The 16,218-nt window shown below is 38.0% G+C and overlaps 1 long non-coding RNA gene across 1 annotated transcript in view; it reads left to right on the top strand.

Moving 5' to 3' along the window:
• Positions 1 to 16,131, top strand: part of LOC141409421 (uncharacterized) — a 40,822-nt gene extending 24,691 nt beyond the window's left edge. The window contains exon 3 of the long non-coding RNA XR_012430030.1: positions 16,037 to 16,131. This is a non-coding gene — a long non-coding RNA (uncharacterized lncRNA). The remainder of the gene's footprint in view (positions 1 to 16,036) is intronic.
• The last annotated feature ends 87 nt before the right edge of the window (positions 16,132 to 16,218 follow it).

Genomic DNA, 16,218 nt, shown 5'->3' with positions numbered 1-16,218 from the left:
CAATCATAACTATTTCTTATATATCTACTGGGGTATGTCAGGATGAGGGAGACAAAGGCCAACCACAAGGAAACAATACTTTCCTCTAGAGACCTTTGGGAACCTCACTATTAACTGAGTGCCTGTCATATGCCCTACACGGGGATAGCTGCTTTATGTAGGACAGTGGAGTATCCCAAGTACCCTCTCAACAGCCTGTGAGTAAAGAGTCTTTGCCCCATTAGATGAATGAGAAACCCAAGGCTCAGAGAGATTTAAGTAAACTGTTCAAGGTTACACAAGCTGGTTACTGCCAGGCTTGAGAACCAACCTAGGTCTTAGAATGAGGACTACTATCTCAATATGTCCCTATGTTATCTCCCATTTTCTCTACTCAACTTCCTTCCCTGTGATCACTGATGAATCAATAATTATTTCTCAGGGACCTACTGATATCTAGCACTTTACCGTGTTCTTTAAGTGAAAAGGGCTAGGTATCAGAGGAGGAAGATGTTTCACCTTGGTGAATGATATGCTCTCTGGGTAGCAGAAAGCCTCTTCATATAAGGCCACTTGGAGAAAGAGCTAAAGGAAAAGTCACTAGGCCAGTGACTTTGGGCCACTGTCAATGGGCCAATAGGAGCTCAGAGAAGGCAATGGCCAGGGTTGCTGGAAATAAACAGAGAAAGCTTCAAGGAGGAAAAGGACCTTGACTTGGGCCTCAGATAATGGGTGGGACCTAGAAGGAGGTAGGGAGGGAAAACTCAGCTGTTTGACTATAGTTCCTGGTCTTACATTAATTATACCGGCCTATCTTTATTAAATGGTCAGGTTGCCCCAACTTGAAATCAAGGTCTCAGACATCTGATTTCTCCCTCTCCCACAGACAAAGCCCTACTTCCTGCTTCACTGTATCTCCTGAATCTGTCACTACCTTAGAGCTTCACCATTTCTCATTTGAACTCTTAAAATAATCTCTTCTCTAGTTTTCCTGCTTCCAGCCCTGCCCCTTCCTTCAGATAAATCTTGCATATTACCATCAAATTAAACTTTACTCTTCCCTGCTTTTAACTGCCATTCTCCTGCTTGAAGGCGCTGACAGTATACCTACCACCCACAGAGTAAATCCTGCACTCTTCATCCTGACATTCAGCATCCATCAGAATTGAGCCCCAGGACACACATTCCCAACCTAGTCATGCACTTCTCTGCCCTCACTCACTGTACCCCAAGTATGCTTTATTCTTCCCTCTCATTGTCCTCATGTGTCATTTACTTCCTGCCAACTGCCTTCTTATTCCCCCTAGAGGTCCTGGTCCTGCTCATTCTTACAGGCCCAACCCTCATCACTCAGCCTCTGAAGCCACCCTAGCTGGAAATGATCTTTCCCTCCCCTGTTACAGCTACACATAGGGTCTCTACCCTTCATGTTGCCCTTAACAAAGGTTTTTGTACCATATACCCTTGTACTTTTCCATGTCTCTGTGTGTGTGTGTGTGTGTGTGTGCGCGCACACATGTGCACTGGGAAAGAGTAGTGGTAGCTCATCAGGGAGATGGTCAGATGTGGGAGATCAGATGTGATCTTGTCCTGCTTCTGTGGTCCCTATGCTGATACATGGTGATTTGCTCAGAAAATCTCAGTCTCAGAAGCTGTTTTCCAATTGACTCATAGCTGAACCTGCTTTCTGGGTTCACAAAGGTTGGAGTAGAGGCTTATTAACTCCTCTTCTGTTTAATGGACTTTTGATATAAAAAGAAATCAATCATATTCTGAAAGAAGAGCCATCCCTGAACCCTCAAGTCTAGATCCCTTATCTGTTATTTTAGCACCGTTATTTCCCCGTTGTTAACACTCATTAGGTTTTGTAATTGGCTCTTTCCATTTCGTATCCCCCTATAAGGCCCCTAAAGATGGAGACTGTGCCATGTTCATCTTTGCATCCTCTTGCATGATTATTCAAATACCCGTTGATGAAAACAGGTATATATGTGTGTGTGTGCGTGTGTGTGTGTGTGTGTGTGTGTGTATGTGTGTGTGTGTGTGTATATATATATATATATCTGCTTCTGGTAATGGCGAACTAGATGATTTAGAGCAACCCACCCATTGAAAAAAACTACAAAAAGTCAGATCTCTAAAAGGCTACAAAGTTAATACAATCATGAGGAATTACTATGTTATACTATAAGAGAACAGAAGCATCCAGAGAGGTAAGCCTAGGACTTAGAGCTATATTTTTATTGAAGGCATCTGTGGTTAAGTAATAAGCCTGTGCTAAACTGCTTGGAACTTATGGCACATTCAAGGTGCTATAGTAACAGAAATCAGAGCCCAAGGCCCATCAAAAGGGGTGGAGGGTTTCCTGACAAACCATCACCCATAGTATGCTGGGAACCTCAAATGTTTATACCTTCAGGGAAATTGTAATCCAAAAATATACTGGCCCTTACAAAGTCTTGTAACTTGGCTTTGCATCATCTGGGTGGACTACTGAACTGTAAGCTCTGAACAAATATTATGGTGGTAACAGACAGGAAGCACTTTTTTGTTTTTGAGACAGTCTCGCCTGTCACCCAGGCTGGAGTACAATGGTGAAATCTCAGCTCACTGCAACCTCCACCTCCCGGGTTCAAGCGATTCTCATGCTTCAGCCTCCTAAGTAGCTGGGATTACAGGTGTGTGCCACCACGCCCAGCTAATTTTTTTGTGTTTTTAGTAGAGACGGGGTTTCACCATGTTGATCAGGCTGGTCTCAAACTCCTGACCTTGTGATCCACCCACCTCGGCCTCCCAAAGTGCTGGGATTACAGGTGTGAGCCACCGCACCCGGCCAGGAAGCACTCTTATGGGCCTGACCAATGCAAATAAAATCTTCTCTAGAGTAAGATTTTTATCATCTTAGGCCTTAAATTATTACAACAATTCAAATACAATATCCACACACAAAGGTAACCAGGGGCATGAAAAAAAATACGTTATGAGTAAGAAATAGAAACAACAGGCAACAGAAATAGATCAATATGATTTGAATTATTTGATTTATCAGGTACGGGTTATTAAACCACAATACTTACTGTATTCAGATAAATAAAATCTCATCTTGAAGATTTCAATATAAATAAATAAAAAGGAAATAAATAAAATTCATATTTAAAATCTTCCAAAATGTTTCTGACCAAGAAGATTTTAGACCCAGATAACTTCACTAGTGAAGAAAATAATATCCATCCAACACAGTCTTCTAGAGAATTAAAAAAGAGAGAATACTCTGCAAGTCATTTTAAGATTTGGTATAACCTTAATATCAAAACCCGACAAGGTCATTATGGGAAAAGAAAAATATAGGTCAATGTAACTCATTGACATAACTGAAAAAAATTTAAAGAAGAAAGATTCTGACCATATATGAGAATAATAATATACTACATACAAGTTAAGGTATTCCAGAAATGAAAGATTGGTATATTTGAAAGTCAATTAATGTAATTTACCACATTAAAAGAATAAAGTCTAACAATCATGATTATTTTAATAGGTGAAGAAAAAAAGTATTTATAATAGAAGCCCTTATTAAATGGGAAGAGACAGAAGGGGACTTCCTTGATTTGTTAGAATATGTTTATAAAACACATAGAGCAAACATAAAATATAATGGTGAGTATAGAAAGCTTTCTGTTTGAAATTGAAACTGAGATAAGGAAGCCCCAGATCTTTTTAAAATTTGACTGTAGGTCCTAGGCCAGCGGGAAAAAAAAAAAAAAAAAAAGATGAAGACAGGAAGGCAAAAGGAAGGAAGGAAGGGAAGAAGAAAGAAACGGTAGAGAATTGGAAAGGAAGAAATCAAACTATCATGCACAGAAAACATGACTGTAATTTAGGAAATCTAAAAGAGTCCATATATAAAAATTTTGGAATGAATAAATGAGTTCATCAAGTGGTCTGGATATGACAATATACAAAGTTCAGTTGCATTTCTTAGTCAGCAAAAAAACAGTTACAAAATGGAAGTTTTAAATCCAATACATGATGAATGTTACTGAGATCTTCAAATAAATAAATGGAATATATACCATGGTCATGGGTTGGAAGACTCAGTGTTAGGAAGATGTCAGTTCTCTCCTAACTGACCTATAATTACAATTCAATCCTAAACAAAACTCCTTCATTCTCTCCTTCCCTTCTTCCTTTCACGGAACTTGACAAACTGATTCTAAAGATTATATACGAACACAAAAAATCAAGAATAACTTACACATTACTGAAAAAATACCAATCTGGAGGACTTTGCTCTGTCTACTAAACACCAAAACTTATTATAAAATCTAAATATTGACACATGTTATAAAGTCATAGTAATTTATTGTGATACTAATCCAAGGATAGCCAAAGAGACCAATGGAATCAAAGAGAGATCCCAGAAACAGACCCATGCATTATGGATTGCTGATTTATAATAAACGTGCATTGTTAAGCATTGGAGGAAAGGATAACTTTTATCAAATGACACTGAATGTACTGCAATATATAATATGGAAAATGTAAATCTTTACCCCTACCTCACATTAAACATGTGATGGTTAATTTTATGTGTTAACTTGACTGGGCCACAGAATGCCCAGACATTTGTTCAAATGTTATCCTGGGGTATTTCTGGATGACATTAACATTTTAATTGGTAGACAGAATAAAACAAATTGCCCTTCCTAACATGGATGGGCCTCATCCAACCAATTGAAGACCTGAATAAAATACAAAGGCTGATAAGAGGGAACTTCTGTCTGACTGTTTGAACTGGGACATTGGTCTTTTCTTGACTTCATACTTGAACAGAAAAATCAACTGTCCTTGGGTCTTGAGCCTGTCTCGAACTTACTGACTACAGATCTTGGGATTTCTCAGCCTTCATAATCACATGAGCCAATTGCTTGTAATCTCTCTCTCTCTCTCTCTCTCTCTGTCTCTCTCTCTCTCTCTCTCTCTCTCTCTCTCTCTCTCTCTGTGTATGTAATATATATGCTATATATATTTGCTATAGATTGGTTCTGTTTCTCTGAAAAACCCTAATGCAATACACAAAAACTAATTTGTGGTCAATTATACATCTGTCTTCTAGAAAATAATATAGAATATCTTTATAACTATGATGTAGGCGCAGACTTTTTAAACTGGACACAAGAGTACTCATCATAAAGGAAAAAACTGATAACTATCATTCCATTGAAATTAAGACATTCCATTAGTCAAATGACACCACAAAGAGAGTAAAAAGGCATGCCACAGAGTTGGTGAGCTATTTGCAATACATGTCACTGACAAAGAGCTCAGATGCAGAATATATTTTTAAAGTCCTACAAATTAGTACGAAAAAGACACATGAGCCAATAGTAGAATGGGAATAATACAACCACTTCGTAAAACAGGATATCCAAATTGTCCAAAAAATTGAAAGTGTGCTCAGCTTCATTAGTTATCAATGAAATGAAAAAGGCAGATAATAAGCAATGGTGGTGATGTAGAGCGCCAAGAACTCTTATCACTACTGATGGAAGTGTAAACTGATACAACCAATTTGGAAGTTTGGCATCATATATTACAATTAAACATGCAATTCTCCTCATAGATAACTACCCAACAGAAAGTTGTGTACATGTACACTGAGAGTTATATATAAGAATTTTCATAGCTGTATTATATATAATATTGAAAAGCTGGAAATAAGCTAAATTTATATGAAGAACAAAACAATAGCATAAACTGTGATATGTTCAATAACAGTGTACTATACATCAATGCAAATAAATTAATTACATCTAAACATAAAAACATGGATTCATATCATAAATATAATGTTTTAGCTCAGGCTGCCATAACAAAATACTATGGCTTATAAAAAAAAAAAACAAATTTATTTCTCATAGTTCTGGAGGCTGGGAAGTACAGGATCAAGGTGATAGATTCAGTGTCTGGTGGGGGCCCTCTTCCTCACAGATGGCTGTTTTTCACTGTAACCTCACATGATAGAAGAGTGAGGGAGCTCTCTGGGGTCTCTTTAATAAGGGCACTAATCCCTTCCAGTGGCCCCAACTCCTAATATCATCACCCTGGAAGTTTGGATTTCGAAACATGTAATTTTTTTGGGGAAGGACATGAACATTTAGTTTCATTGTATATAGTATTGAATAAAATATGCCAGCCGTAAAAAATACATGCTGTATAGTTCCATTTATATGGAGTTCACAAAACAGGCAATATCCTAAACTATACTGCTTAGGATGTAAAATATAAAGAAAAACAAGGAAATGGTTACCATAAATTTCAGGATTATTATTAGCTCTAGTGGGAAGGAAGGGGGATGACTGGAGGGGACATCAATGGCATTTCTGGACTGCTAACAGTATTCTATTTCTTGACATGAGTGGTGATTACCCCGTTTTTCATTTTGTAATAAATAATTTAGCTCGACATCTTGTGTATGCGTGTGACTCTATATGTGTGCTGTCTTTCATGATCAAATGTTAAAATGGCAGAACCACAGGAGAAACAAATTCACAACCATAATGAGAAACTTAATATGTTAAGTTTCAATTGTTAAGTTATCAATAACTGATAGAGCAAGCAGATAAAAATTCAGAAATGATAAAGATGCTTGGAACAATTTGACAAACTTTTCTAAAGGACATACACAGAACTCTGAACCCCGTAAATGTAGGCATGAAACATTTTTACAAAAATTGACTATTAGGTCATAAAGATGTCTCAATAAATACAAAAGGATTGCAGTTATACACATGTTCTCTGACCCTCAAAACACTTATACAGAGATCAATAATCAATAGCAAAAAGAAAACTAGAAAATTTCCATATTTGGGAATATTTTGCCCTTTTCTCACATCATTCCTCCTGGCATTTTGTACTAAGAGAATTTGATTTCGTGTTAGAGAACTCAGGCTCTATGACGGGCATACTTTTTGGCCCAATATAACTAGTGGGGATTACAAGTGAAAGGAGAGTCATCAAATCTACTGTAAATATGGGATAATTGAGATTTGGAATGGTCAAAAAATGGTTCCAAGATCAAAGAGCTGATAGTAAGTGGTAGGGATGGGACTGGAACTCATGACCCCAATAGTCCATGATCTTAAGATACTCTGCCAGACTGCATCTCTCATATCCTGTGAATTGTATGTGTGGTGATGGGCAGGAGTCAGCTACTTTGTGCTCCATTCTGAAGACAAAAAGACAGCTGGTCCTGGAACCTAAGTCTGTGGACTCACAGCTATTCTCAGTAAACTCAATGACTGGCCTGTGTAATTTAGGAGGGCCCTGCTCTCTACATCTCAGAGCTTTTTTCATAACAAATATCTACTCTCTAGGGGTAAAGATTTTACCAGAGCTCTGTCTCAGAGCTGTGGGGTAACAGTGATTACCTAACTCCATCACCCTCTATGCTTCTTGTGTCATCTAAGGGGAGGATCGACGCTATACAAAAAGAAACACTTGCGGAGGTCACAGGCCAGAGACATAGGTCCACTAAAAGATGGAGATTTAATTGGAATATTATAGAATACTCCCTATCCCCAATGTCTTATCACTACACCATCAGGGCTCTAGTATAACAGTAAATTACAATGGAAAGAGCTGCAAAAACTAGAGTCTCTCTGTTTGGGAAGCCCAAAGTCAAGAGGGGAGACAAAAACAACACTGAGAAATTTGACGCCTCTAGCACCTACAGCAATAGCAAGCATTAATCAAAGCACAACTCCTAGCCAGATTAACATAGCTCCTTACACCGGAGGGTTATTTACCTTATTTACCTCAGTTCCTATATACGTGATATAGTATGTCTGGTTTTTAACAAAAAATTACAAGACAGCAAAAGGCAAGGGGAAAAAACGTTCTGAAGAAACAAAGCAAGCTTTAGAACCAGACTCAGATATGATACAGTTTTTGAAATTGTAAGACAAAGAATTTAAAATAACTATGATCAGAACGGGTGTGGTGGCTCATGCCTGTAATTCTAGCACTTTAGAAGGCCAAGGTGGGAGGATCACTTGAGGCCAGGAGTTCAAGACCAGTCTGGGCAACAGAGCAAGATTTCGTCTCTTAAAAAAAAAATTAGCTGGGCATGGTGGTGCCTGCCTGTAGTCCTAGCTACTTGGGATGCTGAGGCAGAAGGATTGCTTGAGCCCAGGAGTTTGAGGCTACAGTGAGCTGTGATCATGCCACCACATGCCAGCCTGGGCAGCAGAGCAATATCTTATCTCTAAAGAAGTAAAAATAATAAATAAAGTAACTATGGTCAATACATTAAGGGCACTAATGGAAAAAATAGACAACATGCCAGAATAGATGGGTAATGAAGCTAAAGAGAAGGAAATGCCAAGAAAGACTCAAAAGAAAATACTAGAAATTAAAAAGTAAACTAACAGAAACAAGGAATGCCTTTGATAGGTTCATCAATGGACTAGACATAGCTGAGGAAAAAGATAAATGAGCTAAAGATATGTCAGTAGAAACCTCTCAAACTGAAATGCAAATAGAAAAAAAGTAAAAAATAGAACGTAATATCCAAGAACTATGGGACAATTTCAAGACAAGTAACATATGCTAAATTGGAATACCAGAAGAAGGAATAGAGAATGAAGCAGAAGAAATATTTGAAGTAATGGCAGATAACTTTCCAAAATTAATAGACACCAAACAATACATCCAAGAAGTTCAGTGGACAACGGGCAGAATAAATACCAAAAGAAAACACCAGTACACCTAGGCATATAATATTCAAACTGCATAAAACCAAAAACAAAGAGGAAATTCCCGAGACCAGCTTGGTCGTGGAGACCCTAGCCCAGTGGCGCTAGAGGAATTAAAGACACATACACAGAAATATGGCATGTGGAGTGGGAAATCAGGGGTCTCACAGCCTTCAGAGCTGAGAGCTCCAAACAGAGATTTACCCACATATTTATTGACAGCAAGCCAGTGATAAGCATTGTTCTATAGATTATAGATTATAGATTTACTAAAAGTATTCCTTATGGGAAACAAAGGGATGGGCTCTCGCTAGTTATCTGCAGCAGGAACATGTCCTTAAGGCACAGATCGCTCATGCTATTATTTGTGGCTTAGGAATGCCTTTAAGCGGTTTTCTGCCCTGGATGGGCCAGGTGTTCCTTGCCCTCATTCCGGTAAACCCACAGCCTTCAGCGTGAGCGTTATGGCCATCACAAACATGTCACAGTATTGCAGAGATTTTGTTTATGGCCAGTTTTGGGGCCAGTTTATGGCCAGATTTGGGGGCCTATCCCCAGCAGGAAATAATGAAAGAAACCAGAGGGGAAAAAAACACCTTACCTGTGGAAGAACAAGGATAAGAACTGCAGTGGAATTGTCACCAGAAACCATGCAAGCAAGAAGAGAGTAAAGTGAAATACTTAAACTGTTGAAAGAAAAAACAACCAACCTAAAATTATTTTTTATTTTTTATTTTTTTTGAGACAGAGTCTTACCCTGGCTCGGGCTAGAGTGCAGTGGTGCAATCATGGCCCTCTGCAGCCTCGACTTCCTGGGCTCAAGCAATCCTCCCATCTCAGCCTCCTGAGTCTCAGCTGGGACTACAGGCACATGTTACCATGCCAGGCTAATTTTTGTATATTTTTGTAAAGACAGAGTTTCCACATTTTGCCCAGGCTGGTCTCAAACTGCTGAGCTAAATGATCCACTCACCTTGGCCTCCCACAGTGCTGGGATTACAGTTGTGCACCACTGTATCCAGCCTAAAATTCTATATCCAGCAAAATTATCCTTCAAAAGTGAAGGAGAAATAAAATAAATACTTTCTCAGACAAACAAAAACTGATGGAATTCAGCACCAGCAAGCCTGCCCTTTAAGAAATGTTAAAAGATTTTCTTTAGGCAACTTAGATCTACATAAAGAATGAAAGAGGATTAGAAATGAAATAAATGAAAGTAAAGAAAAATATTTATTTTTCTTATTCTTAATTGATCTAAAAGATAACTGAAGAAATAATAGCAACAATATACTGCGTGATTATAGTGTATGAGTAATTGAAATGAATGACAAATGCTCTGCATTAAGGTATGTGCACTACATACAAGTTAAACGGAAGAGTGTTATTTGAAAGTGGACTTGGTCGGGCGCGGTGGCTCACGTCTGTAATCCCAGCACTTTGGGGAGCTGAGGCAGGTGGATCAAGAGGTCAGGAGATCGAGACCATCCTGGCTAACACGGCGAAACCTTCTAGTGAAAATACAAAAATTAGCGGGGCAAGGTGGCACACACCTATAGTCCCAGCTACTGGGGAGGCTGAAGCAGGAGAATCACTTGAACCCGGGAGGCAGAGGTTGCAGTGAGCTGAGATTGCACCATTGCCCTCCAGCCTGGGCGACAGAGCAAGACTCTTCTCAAAAAAATAAAAAAAAAAAGAAAGTGGACTTAGATTGGTTAATATATAATAAACTCAAGAGAAATCACTAAAAGTTGTTTAAAAAAGTATAGCTGATACACTAAGAGAGGAGACAAAATGAAATCATGTAAAATAATTAAAACCAGAGAAGGCAAAAAAAAGAAACCTTGGACAACAAATAGAAAACTGTTACAAACATGGTTGATATTAATCCAAACTCTAAATGTGAGGGGTCAAAATACACCAGTTGACAGAATTTGTCAGAGTGAATTTAAAAAAAAAACCAACTAGGCCAAGCGCAGTGGCTCATGCCCGTAATCCTAGCACTTTGGAAGGCCAAGGTGAGCAGATCACTTGAGCCCAGAAGTTTGAGACCAGGCTAGGAAACATGGCGAAACCCCATCTCTACAAAAAATACAAAAATGTGCCAGGTATGGTGGCATGTGTCAATGGCCGCAGCTACTCAGGAGCCTGGGGTAGGAGGCTCGATCGAGCCCAGGAGACCAAGGCTGCAGTGAGCCATGATCATGCCACTGCACTCCAGCCTAGGTGACAGAATAAGACCCTATCACAAAAAAAAGAAAAAAAAACCCAACTACATGTTGTCTACAAGAAGCCCACTTTAAACATAAGACTGAGAGGTTAAACATAAAGCAATGGAGAAAGATATATCATACTACACTAATGAAAAGAAAGCTGAAGTAGCTATATAATTTTAGACAGCTGACTTCAGAACAAAGACAATTATCAGAGATAAACAGGGGCATTACATAATAATAAAGGGAACAATTCTCCAACACATAATAATTATAATTAGTTATATACCTAACAATAGAGTGTCAACATATGTGAGGCAAACACTAAGAAATGAAAGGAGAAATAGACAAAAATCCATTATTAGAGTTGCAGATGTCAATAACTCCTGCCAGTCAGTAATTGATAGATTAAGCAGGCAGAAAATCAATATGGATATAGTTGATCCGAAAGGCATACTAATCAACTTTTAGCTAAATGACACTTCATCTAATTTACAGAACACCCCAACAGCAGAACACCATTTTTTTTCAAGTTCACATAGAAAATTCACCAAGAGAGAACGTATTCTGTTTCATAAAAGATACCATGACAAACTAAAAATAAGAGAAATCATAAGTATGCTCTCAATAAAATTAAACTAAAAATCAGTAACAGAAAGATAGATGGAAAACAAATATCTGGAAATCAAACATACTTCTAAATAACACAGCTCAAAGAAGAGCTCTCAAGAGAAATGAACCAACCCAAATGCCCATCAATGATAGACTGGATTAAGAAAATGTGACACATATACACCATGGAATACTATGCACCCATAAAAAAGGATGAGTTCATGTCATTTGCAGGGACATAGATGACGCCTGAAACCATCATTCTCAGCAAACTAACACAAGAACAGAAAACCAAATACTACATGTTCTCACTCATAAGTGGGAGTTGATCAATGAGAACGCATGGACACAGGGAGGGGAGCATCACACACCGGGGCCTGTCACGGGGCAAGGGGGTAAGGGAGGGATAGCATTAGGAGAAATACCTAATATAGATGACGGGTTGATGGGTGCAGCAAACCACCATAGAATGTGTATACCTATGTAACAAACCTGCACGTTCTGCACATGTACCCCAGAACTTAAAGTAGTAAAAAAAAAAAAACAAACAGCAAGAAGCTCACAGTCTGCAACTTGAAAGAGGACCCTCACAAGAACCCAACCATGCTGGCACCTGATATTGGACTTACAGACTTCCAGAACTGTGAGGAAAAAAACATTGCTGTTGTTTATATGCCATCCGGGCTATGATATTTTATTATAGCAACTTGCTCAGACTGATATGGTTAATGTACGGATTTTTGCCAAATTTTTACCTTACCCTCCACCATTAAAGAGACTTGTTACTTTGCTGCTTTATTTTCTTCCCCTTACCCATTCTTCAACGATGGTCCTTTCTGGGCAGATTTGTTCTTTTGGGCTAATGAAAAATTGATGGTTATGGGTGGAAAACAGGACCAGATGGGTAACAGAGAAAGGGGGTGACTTAGCAAAATAATTTGCCAATCTGTTTATTAATACTGAGGAGAAAAACATAGAACGAGTTAAAACCATGAGAGCAGGAGATTAGGGAAGGCATTTTTCGAGAATTTAGAATTGGAGAAGTGAAAAGGCACCTACAATGTGCAAAAAAGGTGTAAAGGAGAGAAATGGAGAATTTGCTGTAGTGTATAAATGTTCTTTTTGTAGAATCATAAAAGAAATCCACAGGGAAGCTATGATTCAGTATAGATTCATCTGTACCTAGTTGTTATTAATAAACATTTAATTACTTTGAAAAAATATTTTGAACTAAATGAAAATATAACATATCAAATTTGTGGGAAAATATGATATAGCAAATGATGGAAATCACAAGTATGCTCTCAATAAAATTAAACTAGAAATCAATAACAGAAAGGTAGATGGAAAACTCAAATATCTGGAAATTAAACATACTTCTAAATAACACAATTCAAAGAAGAATCCTCAAGAGAAATGTAAAAATATTTTGAAATAAATGAAATACAACATATCAAATTTGTGGGATTCCCCAAAGCAGTGCTTAGGGGAAAATTTCTAGCTTAAACGCATATATGAGAAAGGAAAATCTATAATCCATAATCTAATCTAATCTTTCACATTAGGAAACTAGAGAAAGAGGAGTAACTTAAGCCTAGAGCAAACAAAAGATATAATAAAAATTAGAGAAGAAATAAATTTTCAACTTATTTGAAAACAGAAAACAGAAAAACAACAGAGGAAATCAATTAAACCAAAGCTGGTTCTTTAAAAAGGGTAAATAAAATTGACAGATTACTTGCCAAGCTAACTAAGAACAAAGAAAGAAGACAAATTAACAATATCAGAAATGAGGCCAGGTGTTGTGGCTCACACCTCTAATCTCAGCACTTTGGGAGGCTGAGGCTGGAGGATCACTTTGGCTCAGGTGTTTGAGACCAGCCTGGGCAACATAGCTCTACAAAAAAATTTTAAAAAAGAAATGAAGGTGGAGTTACCATTATTGATCCCATGGACATTAAGAAGTTAATATGAACAACTCCACACCTACAAATTTGTTAATATAGATGAAATGTACCAATTCTACAAAATAAAAATTGTTAAGGGCAATAAAACATATACAGATTGGAAAGGAAGAAATAAACTGTCTTTATCTGCAGTTGACATGGCTGCCAAATAACTGACAAATGCCTGGTGCAAAGTCCCAGCATACAAGATTAATATACAAAAGTCAGTTGCTTTCCTATATACTAGCAATGAACAATTAGCACTCGAAATGTAAAAGTGCCATTTATAATAGCAGTCACCAAATGCAGAATGTGACAGAAGAATTTTAATGTATCACAAATGTGTGAAACAACCTCACTGAAAGGGATGGGGGAATAAGGTACTGACATAGGTAAATTTGTAAATGAGTGGAGTCTGTAAGACTAAAGGCAAAAGGAACTGTACATGGCACTCTACTCCAGTTGATAAAGTTGTTTCCCACAGGGTTACAGGTTTACAGTTTTGAAACCACTATATATTTATATAATTAATAAACAATAAAATGGATGGCAGATGGTAGGAGACAGGTTTCTCACAGTTGGAGTAGAAGGTTACAAATAAGCAAGGGGAGGCTAGAATGATCCATGCAGTAATAGACTGTAGTTGGAGACACTAGTATAAATTCATGTTTAGCCTTATATAAATACAGATGGTTATATACAGAAATATTTATATTTCCATAAATACTTTATATATGTATGGGTATTATATACACATATATCTTTTTGCTATGTCAACTGAGAGGGCCTAGAAGCAATTTTATTTCAGCAGCAATGAGTGTGTCTAGCACCCAGGTCTTGTTTTTCTAACACCATTCTCCAACATAAGATACCAGGGCTACTTGGAGAAATGACTGATTCTAGGACTTGGGCAATATGAAAGATAAAGCTATAGCGTCTTGTAGTGCCAGAATGTAAGTAAATACTAAAAATACCCTCCACAACACAATGGAAGCATGTCAAGTGAATACAGGAGCCAACTGAAAGCTCCCAATGACCAAAGCTGGAACAATTTGAGCAAAAACATGTAAAGTAGTATTGCGTTAATCCAAAGTAAAATAGTCATGAGCCTACATTGTTACAAATAAACTGAATATATAAATAGGTGGGGAAGAAGAGTCAAATATCCTCTGCAGAGGGACTCCAAATAATTTTTGTCAATACTCTGCCTTCAAGGAGGTAATAATGCCCTACTCCTTAAGTGTGGGCTGCCAATAGTGACTTTATTCCAAAGAATACAGTATGGAAAGTGAAAAATAAAACTTAACCTTGGAGAAACCTGACAAACACTACTTCAGTCAGGTTACCAAGGATAAGAACAGTGGTAAATGTATTGACGGTATGTCCCCTTTATATGATGAGAATGGCATTTTACCTCTGTGGTCTTCTTCCCAAAACACATAATGCCTGTGTAATCACAAGACAAGCAAACCCAAGTTTTGGGACATTATACAAAATACCTGACCAATACTTCTCAAAAGTGTCAAGGTCATCAAAAAACAGGCAAAGTCTGAAAAGCTCTCACAGCTAATTGGAGCCTATGGAGACATGACGACTAAATGTAACCTGAATGGGATCCTGGAACAGAAAAAGGACATTAGGGGAAATCTGAATAAAGTACATACTTTAGTTAATAATATATCTATCAATATTGGTTAACTGTGACAAATCCACCCTGCTAATGTAAGATGTTAATAATAGGGGACAGTGCATATGGGATACTCTGTACTCTTTGTAATAATTCTGTAGATCTAAAACCATCCTAAAAGTTTATTTTAAAAAAATACTGTAACGAAATAAAAAGCTACTCAAGAGCCAGGGGGAAAAATCACATAGGTAGATGGGTCTATTGAAATAGTAAAGCAGAGCTTAACAGAAATTTCCTGGAAGACAATTCGTAAGAAAAAAGGGTCAGCAGACTAGAGATTAACAAATGAGAATAGCACAGCATCTCGTCACTCAGCTTTTTCTCCTGGCTCAATCTCCACTATCTAAATCCGGTGGAAAATGGCTATATGCAAAAATACACACAAGTCAACAAAAAACATGGAAAGCAGTGTTTTGTAAAAACTTTATAAAATATCAAGGCCCAAGTGACAATTGGGTACTAACAACCTGAATTAGGATAACTCTATTGTAGGTAGAGACGGAATTCTCCACTTTTCTGTTGGGACATAGTGTTGCTTAGTCCATCATGGTCTCCAGCCCAGCAGCAGCAGCTACTGCCTTAGGAGGGTGCAGGATCCATGAGAAAGGGGCATACTACCTTTCAAGTATGGCATTACCCAGAAAGAGTGGCACCCATCTCTCAGCTGTCTGGACTTATTTCTGGGCACAGGTGAGACCTCCTTCAGCCCTCCCCAAGCGTCTGACTGGGTACTGGTTCTGCTAGTGCAAGGGGAGAGAGTAGGAGCCAGCCTAACACAGCTCACACACTCAATACCTCATTTGATCTTCTCCACATGTCTAGGCTAATTTTATCCCCGTTTCACAGATGTCAAGGCTGTCCCTTACAGCAATGGAGCTGTAATAACCATCGAGTTGACTCCTCCAGCTTCCAGTCCCAGAGGTAATGCAACTTTTACCCATCATTTTATGTCCTGACAACAAGAATTTTAAGTATATCCACTGTCTTTATAAGTTCACTGGGCAGTTCATTTGAATGCTTATTCAAAT

The sequence above is a fragment of the Macaca fascicularis genome, chromosome X, assembly GCF_037993035.2.
Source record: "Macaca fascicularis isolate 582-1 chromosome X, T2T-MFA8v1.1".
In the NCBI taxonomy this organism is placed as follows: Eukaryota; Metazoa; Chordata; class Mammalia; order Primates; family Cercopithecidae; genus Macaca; species Macaca fascicularis.
The sequence above is the reverse complement of the archived record's forward strand: the minus strand, read 5'-3'. Positions and strand labels throughout refer to the sequence as shown.